The sequence below is a fragment of the Varanus komodoensis genome, unplaced genomic scaffold, assembly GCF_004798865.1.
Source record: "Varanus komodoensis strain SLA01 unplaced genomic scaffold, ASM479886v1 scaffold39, whole genome shotgun sequence".
NCBI classification, from domain to species: Eukaryota; Metazoa; Chordata; class Lepidosauria; order Squamata; family Varanidae; genus Varanus; species Varanus komodoensis.
The window spans coordinates 2,277,456-2,287,124 of record NW_025335922.1 but is presented as its reverse complement, the minus strand read 5'-3'; positions in this window follow the sequence as shown (position 1 = coordinate 2,287,124).

The window sequence follows — 9,669 nt, the reverse complement described above, 5'->3', positions numbered from 1 at the left end:
AATGAGAGAAGGGGCTGGGAAGGGAAAGGGAAGGCTAAAAATGGAAAGGGGGATATATAGTTAAGTAGAGAAACAGAGAGGTAAAGAGGTGGGAGAAGAGACTTGGAGAGCAAGAACGTGTGAAGCGAAGGGGAAAGGGGCAGCGGTTACATGGGCTCAGGAGGCCCCTCCTCCTTTCTCCTCTTTCCCTTCTAGCAGCTGATCAGAGGCAAGAGCAAGAACCTGCTGGCTGAACATTTTCCAAGTTTTCCCTAAATTAAAAAATTATTTTGAAAGGATCAGGGGTAGAAAGTACCCAGGTACCATTGAAAGCCTACAGGAGCATTGTGTTGAGGAGCCCTGCTCTAGGGTTTTCATCTTTCTAGAAACAGCATTTAAGAAATCAAAGCAGTTCATTAACATAAGATAATATGATTATTTCACAATTGAAATTACCATATCTATGAATGCTGTATGCGATGGGAGATTAGAACCCCAAGCTCGGTTGTCGTCGTCAAGTTGTCTCCAACTTATGGCAACCCTATACATGAAAGCCCTCCGAAATGTCCTATTCTTGTCACCCCTGCTTAAGGAGGTGGCTTCCTTTATGAGGTCACTCCATCTCTTATTTGGTGTTCCCGTTCTTCTGCCTTTGGCTTTCCTTAGCATGATTGCCTCCTCATGATGTGTCCAAAATATGGCAGCTTCAGGTTTGTCATAACAGTAAAGTTTATGTCTAAGTTGAATTATACAGGTTTTCACTCTGAGCTTTGTTCTAATTAAAGATGTTAGTATTTGGCTGACCCACCCTGGTGCCCTGAATATGTATGGAACTATAACCCCATCATCCCCAGCTAGCAGAGCCAAAAGTCATGCTGTCTGGGTGTTCTAGTCACATGGTGGGGAAGGTTGGATCAAAGCTGATCAAAGATATTTTAGTCAAACGCTTAATATTGAATCTGTTTATAGCTGTTTTGATTATGATTATTTCATTTCAAGCTTGATGAAATCATTGTATCTCATTAATTCAGAAATAATAAAAGCATTAAAACTTAGTGAGGTACTACCACTCTGATTATCAAAGCTACACTGATCATCTTATGTACATGGAAAACTTCAGCCTAATTTCTCCACTTTAACTGAGACCTCTTTTCATTAGACACTTCTCTTTGAGACTTCACAAATGTATATCTGATCCAGATTTATTTGTGTGGTGGGGGGAATGAGTGCAAGCAAATGGCTGAGGGGGTGGGAGAGCATATTTTATCAGTCTTCTTTTTATTTATTATTTAAAATATTCTTACATAAGCCTTCATCAAAGTTTGATTCTAGGGTGGTTTACCAGTGGGGTTCCTTAAGTATTGATCACTGGCTATTTTATTCAGGTAAGTTTGTGGAGCTCCTTTTGGAGGTCTTTGCAATCCTGAAAAAGTTGGTGTGGTTCACAAACTTTATCACAGATGTACATAACTTTCTTAGGAGATTGCAAGGTGAACTCAGTGGGACCTACTTTTGAGTAAACATGCAGGGGGTTTGCTGGAGAAGCAGCCTTGCACCTGTCTTCAGTGGCAAGTTGGCTCCCTCAGCCTAATTTCAGATGTGCAGGATGAGCCCCTCAACAAGAGCGGCCTTCCTCTCCCTCAGCATCCACCTGGAGAGGGAACGGGATGGGGGAAGAAGGGGAGGGGGGCAACGGAGTGGGCTCCCACTTGAAATTTGCCTTCAGCACTGCACTGGCCATTCCTCCACCTTGCTCCGCCCCCTGCAGCAGAGAGAAGGTTGCACATATACATGTTGTTAATGCAGGAAGAAGCAAGAAGACAGCCTTTCATATCCGATCATAAAATGCAAGGTAAATTCTCACCTGGAAAATTCAGGCCTGATAAAAGGAAGGCCTTCTTCACATAGTGCTTTCATGGCTGGGGGAGGGTTTTTGAGGGTGTAGTTTTGCAGCCTGAGATAGAGTTCGTATGGGGGTTTTTTGGTTTCATGCCCCATCCAGCCCCACTCTAACAAGCAATAGAAATAATGGACTAGATTGTGGGCTGTAATCTAGTCCATTCACTCAGCAGTATGAGGATGATAGACTGATTTGCACGGTGATTTACGCTGCAAAACTATTGCTTTTTAAATGTTTAATTAAACCCTGAGAGCATGCACTCTTGCCTTTATGGCTACCATTTGTCTGGGTGGTTGGTGCCCAATTGCAGGTACAATAACTACCTGGGTTTTCTACCTGATTTTGATGAACAGCCCTCATTTCAGCTCCAGGACAAAATTAAGAATGATTTTCAACAGAAGCCCATAATGAGAGTGGCTATTCTAAAACTATTTTCTTATCTCTGCACCACAGACCAAGGTAAATCTGCGGTTAGGCAAAGGGTAGCATGTGAACAGAGCTGGTGCTCGTCTTGTAAACTGAAGAGCTCTGTCCCTCAACATGGCAGAAGATAAAACCTGTAGGTCATTGTTCCTCAACCTGGGGTCCTCTAGGTGTGCTGGACTACTGCCCCCATCATCCCCAGCCAGGGGGGCATCACAGCCTGCTGGCTGGGGAAAATAGGAGTCGTAGAGCAACAAATCTGGAAAGCACTGAGTTGCAGTAAACTGCATTTTGCAATGTTACTTCCAAGACTTGATCTGTGGATTGCTAATGATTTCCACAGTTCCTGTGAGCAAGCCTTGGTTGCTGAAGGCAGTAGGGATTACTTCTGAGCATGGGAATTGGGCCCCAGGATCCAGGATCACTGCAATAACCTTTCCTTATAGGCCATTAGGAGGCATTTTATGGGGTAGGGCGTGGACAGAGCAGCTGCGACCTCACTGGTGGCCTCCTGTTACGTGTGAATGCGGATCGGTCACACACAGTGATCCTGGGGCGATGGAGAAGGCAACTCGCTGCCCCTGTAACTACCTACTCTGTCTTACTGGTTTCGGTAAGCATGTCCCACTTTTCCACCCATATCGTCTGTTTGTAGAAGAAATGATAGGCTGCCACTACAAAACTAGCCAGGGTTAGCCAAGTTGTGGCGTAGCCAGAAGAGAACAAGAAACAAAACAACATTAAGAAGATCTTTGTCGTGCAAATGGCAGTACTGGGAGTTCATGGGCAGAAAAGCCCCTCTTTGGTTCCGGCCTTCTTAGGCCAGAAGAAAACTTCAATCTGAACCTTCTCCAGAGGACCCACTTCTGTCTACTGCTTTGCCTTCAGTAAAGAACGCAGCACACAAAATAGATGCTGCACGCCTGACGTTTCCCCACTCTCTGCATGAGGCTATAGCAGGGCTAAGCAGCCTTGTGCCCGCCAGATGTTCTGGACCACAGCTCTCATAATTCCTGATGATTTCCCCTGCTGACTGGGGCTGATGGGACCTGAAGTCCAAAACATGGAGAGGCTACCAGGTTGCCTGTACCTGGGCTAGGGCATGAACCATTCTGGCTGTGATCACCCATTAGTCCATGTCAGAGCTGGAATTCAGCCCACCCCTCCTGTTCTAGCTGTAAAAACATGTCGCCTGCTTTCTATGCAACTGTGATTCTCACCTAATTAAACAGCTGCCACATTGCATCTATTCCCTCTCTAGTGTCAGTATTCATCCTCACCTCCCTAATGTGTTTCAAATATTCCACAGTGCCTGTCTTAAAAAGTAGGGAAAAAGAGGGACTCTGGGAATTATGGGCCAGTTATCTGAATGTGTATCCTTGTGCCATCATTAAAACAAGTGGGCAAGAGGTAGATCTGGTTCTACTGGTAGTTAATGTTTAATAGATTGGCAAGAAGTTTTGACTTCTGATTATTTAATGACAGCAGCAGCCAAATGACTCTTCGTTCACTCCCTGCCCTAAATGCAGAAAACTTGAAGTAGCCAGGAGTGGATTTTTGTTTGGAAGGTTCATGAGAAACTTTCTGTTTTGCTCCTCAGAACAGAATCCTGAGCTCAGAATTTTTCATTTCCCAGTGCACAGATCTTTTGCTTAAAACTCTGCTTGGTGGATCTCAGGGTTCTAGTGAAAAATAAAGTAGATCCCATAAACCTGTGATTTGTCCATCTCTAGGCATACACACAAAATCAACATTAAAGCACCCAGCAGCAGCCACTGCCAGTGTAGCATAGTGGTTGCAATGTCAAACTGGGAATTACAAGATCTGAGTTCGAATCTGCACTTGGCCATAAAGCTTACTGGGTGACTTTCAGCTGGTTGCCAATGCTCAGCCTAACCTCCCTCACAAGGTTGTTGTGAGGATAAAATAGAGAAATGGAGGACTATATAAGCTCCTTTGAGATCATCACAAAATGCAAAAAGGCAGGACAGAAATGCAATAACATAAACAACCAATAACAACAGAGTGATAAAGGAGAAATTTTGCCATTTTTCTCTCAGAGGATGCTTCAGCAAGCATTTTGATAGCCATACTGATAAGAGTTCAGTTTACACCTAACCTAACTCCTTTCCAAGAAGGCACTTCAGCCATCCCTGCCTCCCCATGAAGTATGTAACTCACAGGGACCCTTCACAGTTCTAAACTAGTAGAAGTGGATGGCTTTTAATATGACGTGCATAATATCTGGATTTGTTCTATGAGATATTGCAGCAACTACTGGTTTGATGTACTTGTGGGGCTGGGGAGATTGTAATGCAAGAGAAAATTGTAGAAAACATATTTGGGTCCAGACAAATGGGAGACTTTACAAACCCACACAGTGTGACATGAGATTTGGTTTAAACGAGTTGGAAGCACCGAGGGAGTGCAAAAAAGAATGATTAAAAGTGCGATCCTATGACTGCACAGAAAAAATGTTCTCCAATCCCAGCATTCCCTGGGCAGCGATGCTGTGGAATGTGCAACAAGCAAAGAACTGTGAATTAATGTGCAAAATGGGGGCCGTATACAGAAAGCTTAGGGTTAGTAGCTGAGCGATGAGCCTTTTCTTTAACTACGTTGCTTGGCATCACATGTATTTGTTTGTAACACCATGCTTTAGTTGAACCTGGAGGTATTAGAGCAAAACTTGATACACAGTTCCAACTCAACCCTTACAATCAGTTTTCAAGAAGTGAAAGGAAAGATTTTAAACATGCAGCAATATGAGATCCTCCTTGAAAGTGAAAGTCCTGGAATGAGAGAATGCAGTTCTGCATTTCAAGTCTGAGTAGTTGACCAACCCACCCACACACATTTGGGGCATTTACACATGATGCATGTATTGTATGCTTCTGATTCTTTACTCACAGTTTGGGGGTGGTTTATATAAATACCTCCTTCATCCAAGCCTTTCCTGGTCTTTGCAACCATTTCTGTCTCTTTTTAAAGACTGAGTTAGGTCTGGTGCTATCTGTGAATGGTGGTATGAAATCCTTATGCGTTTACACAGTTCTGCTATACCACAGTGCCCACTAGTGATTGTGTGATGGAACATAAAGAAAAGGTAGCAAAAGAAAAACATGGGAAAAGAGTTGTGTAAAGGACCCAGTCTTAATCCTGCAAAGAATCTGGAAGCAAACCCTTGGTTTAGTGGTGGATTAAAAGCCTTATGGAGAACACCCCTTATTATAAAGAGATGGGGAAGAAAGATTCAAAATAGAGTGTAATCCAAGCCTGAAACCCCAGAGAGCCATTGCTGGCCAGTTTCAACCATACTGACCTAGACAGATCAATAGTTATGCCAACATATAGCAGTTTCTTATGATCTTCAATTTTATAAGTGTCTTCATATTATGATTAGTTCCATGGTGTATGGTGCTTTGATCAGCCTCTTCTTGAAATGTGTGCACAGTCTTGCAGTCATAATCAGTCTGCTATGTATTCTGCTCACACAACCAAGGAATGTCTTCTAAACCCCTTTGTCCCAGATTTGACTTGCCACTGCACATATTTTTGCAAGTTTTAAATTTCTGCAGAAAAGCTGAGTAGCTGTGCTTTCTCTCTTGTTCTTTCACTATACCAAGATTCCCTAAAGGAGAGGTAGGTGGAAAGTAGATCAGGATCTCTGGGCAGATCTCCAAGTGATTTGCAGTAGATCAGAAAAGGTTTCTGACTCCTAGTCCTAGTGACAACAACCCCCCCCCCCCCACCGCACCAAATTAGTCTGATGAAAGCAAGAAAGTTGCAAGGAGAGCAGAGGCAGATCTACATGCAAGCAGCAGTTCCAGCACAGAAAATAAATTCTTGAGCTAAGCACATGTTTAGAGACATGCAGTCTGTATCTGCATTCTCAAACTATGATTTGGCATCTTCCATATTAGTATAATGCCCTAATTAGGACAATGGAAGGATGGAGAAAAGTACACAAGCTTTTGAGATCTCCAGCTCTCTTCATCAGGTACTATGCTATTAACAGACCGATGTATTGACCTGGAGATTTGAAAGTGTGAACATTTTGGGGAGTATGATGCTTGGTGTGATTCTAACAAATCATTACATAACATTACATTCTAACAAAGGTAATTACATTAATATAGATGTTGAGATTCATTTATGGATATTGGAACTCACATGTGGTCAATAAAGGTATTCTTGTAATATAGGTTCACAATATGATTGGGAGTCACAATATAATCTACAGAATCATAAGGAAGCTGGTGGAAGAACTCTTAGAACTACTGTGTATTATCTCTGGGAACTCATGGACAGGGGAAGTACCAGATGGAGAAGGACTAATGTTGTCCCCATACTCAAGAAAGGAAAAAAAAAAGAGCCTGGGAATGACAGACCACTCAATCTGACATCAGTCCCTGGAAAAAATCTGGAGTAGATAACAAACAATTCAGTTTGGAAACATCTTGGAAACAATGCAGTGATTACTAAAAGCCAACAAGGATTTATCAAGAACAAATCGCAACAGATTTCATTTTTTTACTGAGTAACCCTGGTGAATGGTGGGAATGCTGTGGATATAATATATTTTAACTTCAGCAAACCATTTGACAAAATGCCCATGCTATCCTAATTAGCAAACTAGCTAAAAGTGAGCTAGATGGAGCAATGATCAGGTGGAGCCACAGCTGGCTACAGAATTGGACTCAAAGAATGCTCATCAATGGCACCTTTCAACATGGGGAGAGGTAACAAGTGGGGTACCGTGGGATTCAGTTCTGGGTACAGTGCTCTACAATTTTTCATTAATGACTTCGCTGAGGAAGTGCAGGGAACGATGATCAGATTTGCAGAAGACACAAAACTAGGTGGGATAGCTAATACTCTGGAAAACGGAAGATTTGAATTGATCTTGATGGGTTGGAATGCTGGGCTGAAAACAACAGAATGAAATTCAATAGGAACAAATGCCAAGTTCTGAACCTAGGGAAAAGAAATCAAATGCATCATTACAATATGGGGAGTACTTGGCTTAATAATACAAGTGAGAAGGATCTTGGAATAGTTGTAAATGGTGGGCATGTCGTGAGCGGAGCCGGCTGGTGCCGGAGGTCAGACTAGATGGCCTGGGAGGCCCCTTCTGACTCGCTCTGTCTCTACGTTTCTAAATTACAATTTGAATAGGAGTCAACACGGTGATGTGGCTGCAAAACAGGGCAAATACTATTTTAGGCTGCATTAATCAAAACATCACTTTCAAATCATATAAAGTACTAGTTCCCCTTTACTGAGTACCAATCAGGCCTCATCTGGAGTACTGTGTCCAGTTCTGGGCACCACAGGGTAAGAAAGATACAGACAAGCTGGGAAGGGTTCAGAGGAGGGCAGCCAGGATGAACCAGGAACTGGAAAACAAAACCCTATGAGGAGAATTTTTAAAAAACTGAGCATGTTTAGTCTTGAGAAGAGAAGACTGAGGGGAGGTATGATGGCACTCTACGAGTACTTGAAAGGGTGTCACAAACGGGAAGGCCAGGATCTCTTCTCAATGATTCTAGAGTGCAGGACATGGAATAAGGGGCTCAAGTTACAGAGAACCAGTTTATGGCTAGATATCAGGAAATATTTCCTGTTAGAGCAGTATGACAACGGACCAATGCCCTAGGGAGGCTGTGGGCTCTCCCGCACTGGAGGCATTCAGGATGCAGCTGGACAGCCATCTGAGAGGGATGGTTTAACTTAGTGGCCTGCACTGAGCAGGGGGTTGGACCTGATGGCCTTCTGACCCTTTCCAACTCTACTATTCTCTGATTCTATGAAAGCCACACTGACTTACTTAGCAGCTGGTTCTCATTGCTGGGCTTCAGGGTTCTAGGGAAAAACAAGCAATGTCCTGAAAGCTTAAGCTCTATCCACCTAGCAGGGCAGGTGTGCCACACTTGCCCAATGGATTGTTCTCAGGGTAATGTCCTTCTGTTACCAGTGCTGCCTGGAAGTGCTCCCTTAAAACCTCTCATTATGAAGCTTTTATTTCAAAGGATATCATGAGTGTGCGACTAGAACACACTGTGCTGTGATGTTGTTGCCAGAGCACAGATAATAAATTATCAGCCTCAGCCACACTGCGCTACTCTGGCATAAGCCCCATTGGAATAAAGGCGGCTGGCAGGAGTGGAGAGTTTGAAGATCACAGATTGTCCTCTATTTTCCTGTGTCTGCGCGTGCAAGAGGGGATGAGATGGACAGGCGTACGGTGCAATGCTGGGATGCTTCCACTCGAGGGCACTGCTTCCTAAGGAATGGAGCAGAGTGCAGGCTGAGAGGGGCAGGGGTGGGGGAGATGGAGATCGGGCCAGCCTCTTGACAAAATTAACAGGAGCTGAATTGCTCTGATTGACAGGCCCCTGGAGAGCTCATTCCTGGATTTTATTTATAGCTGCTCACATGCCTCATCTCTGCCAGTTTCTCACTAATGTCACTAAGGACCTGCCTAGGGAGGTGACTGCAAGTTTTGAACCCTTTAACCCATGGCCCTTTGCTGAAGGCACCCAGACAACCGGGGCCCGGGATCCTTCTAAAAGCTTTGATCAAAATCCGCCCTGACTCTGCCTCCAGAGACCTCCATGTGGAGTCCATGTGTAGCAAAGTGCCCATGACCACTTCCCTTGCAGCCCGCCAGGTTTTTTTGTCCCTTGAGCATATTACTTTCTTTTGGTGGTACCAGTTATCCTTCTGGGAAACAGATGCTTTGTAACTGGCCATGTCCACCATGGTAGCCATTTTGATGAACGGAAACCCCTGCGATGGTCATTTTGTGAGAGAGTATACAACACGGTCTCACAATCTAAATGTGCCCACAGGCCCAAATAGGTTGGGGAACTCCCCTCTTACCTGATGCCCCTCACATCATTCAATCAAACACCAGCCAGGGCCATCTGGTGGAAGCAGGTGCCTGGTGATTCTTGTGATGTCTGTACAGAGATCTGTGGCTTGGGTTGAAAGGATTTCTCCTCTTCCCCTGCTTTAGAGGCATTGTTGGGCAATTGGCTGGTAGGTTTGGAGCCCAAAGTCTGTCATCTGGAGCCCTGACTCTCTGGCAGGCCTTCTGCCCCACCAGCCTGCTGTCCTTGGGAATTTGCTGAAGGAAAGGGTCAGCGGCCTCAATGACCACTGTTGCATCTGCCCTCCCCTGGATTAGCTGGCATTTGGGGCTTCATCTCCTGCTGCCACCTTGAATCTTTCTGCCTGAACTTTTTGTTCTGCAGTTAAATGTCCTATTTTCCCTTGTTCATACTTCCGTTTTTACAAATGGGGTGTCTTAGGAGACAGAATGCTTTAAAGACACACACACACACACACACACACACACACAC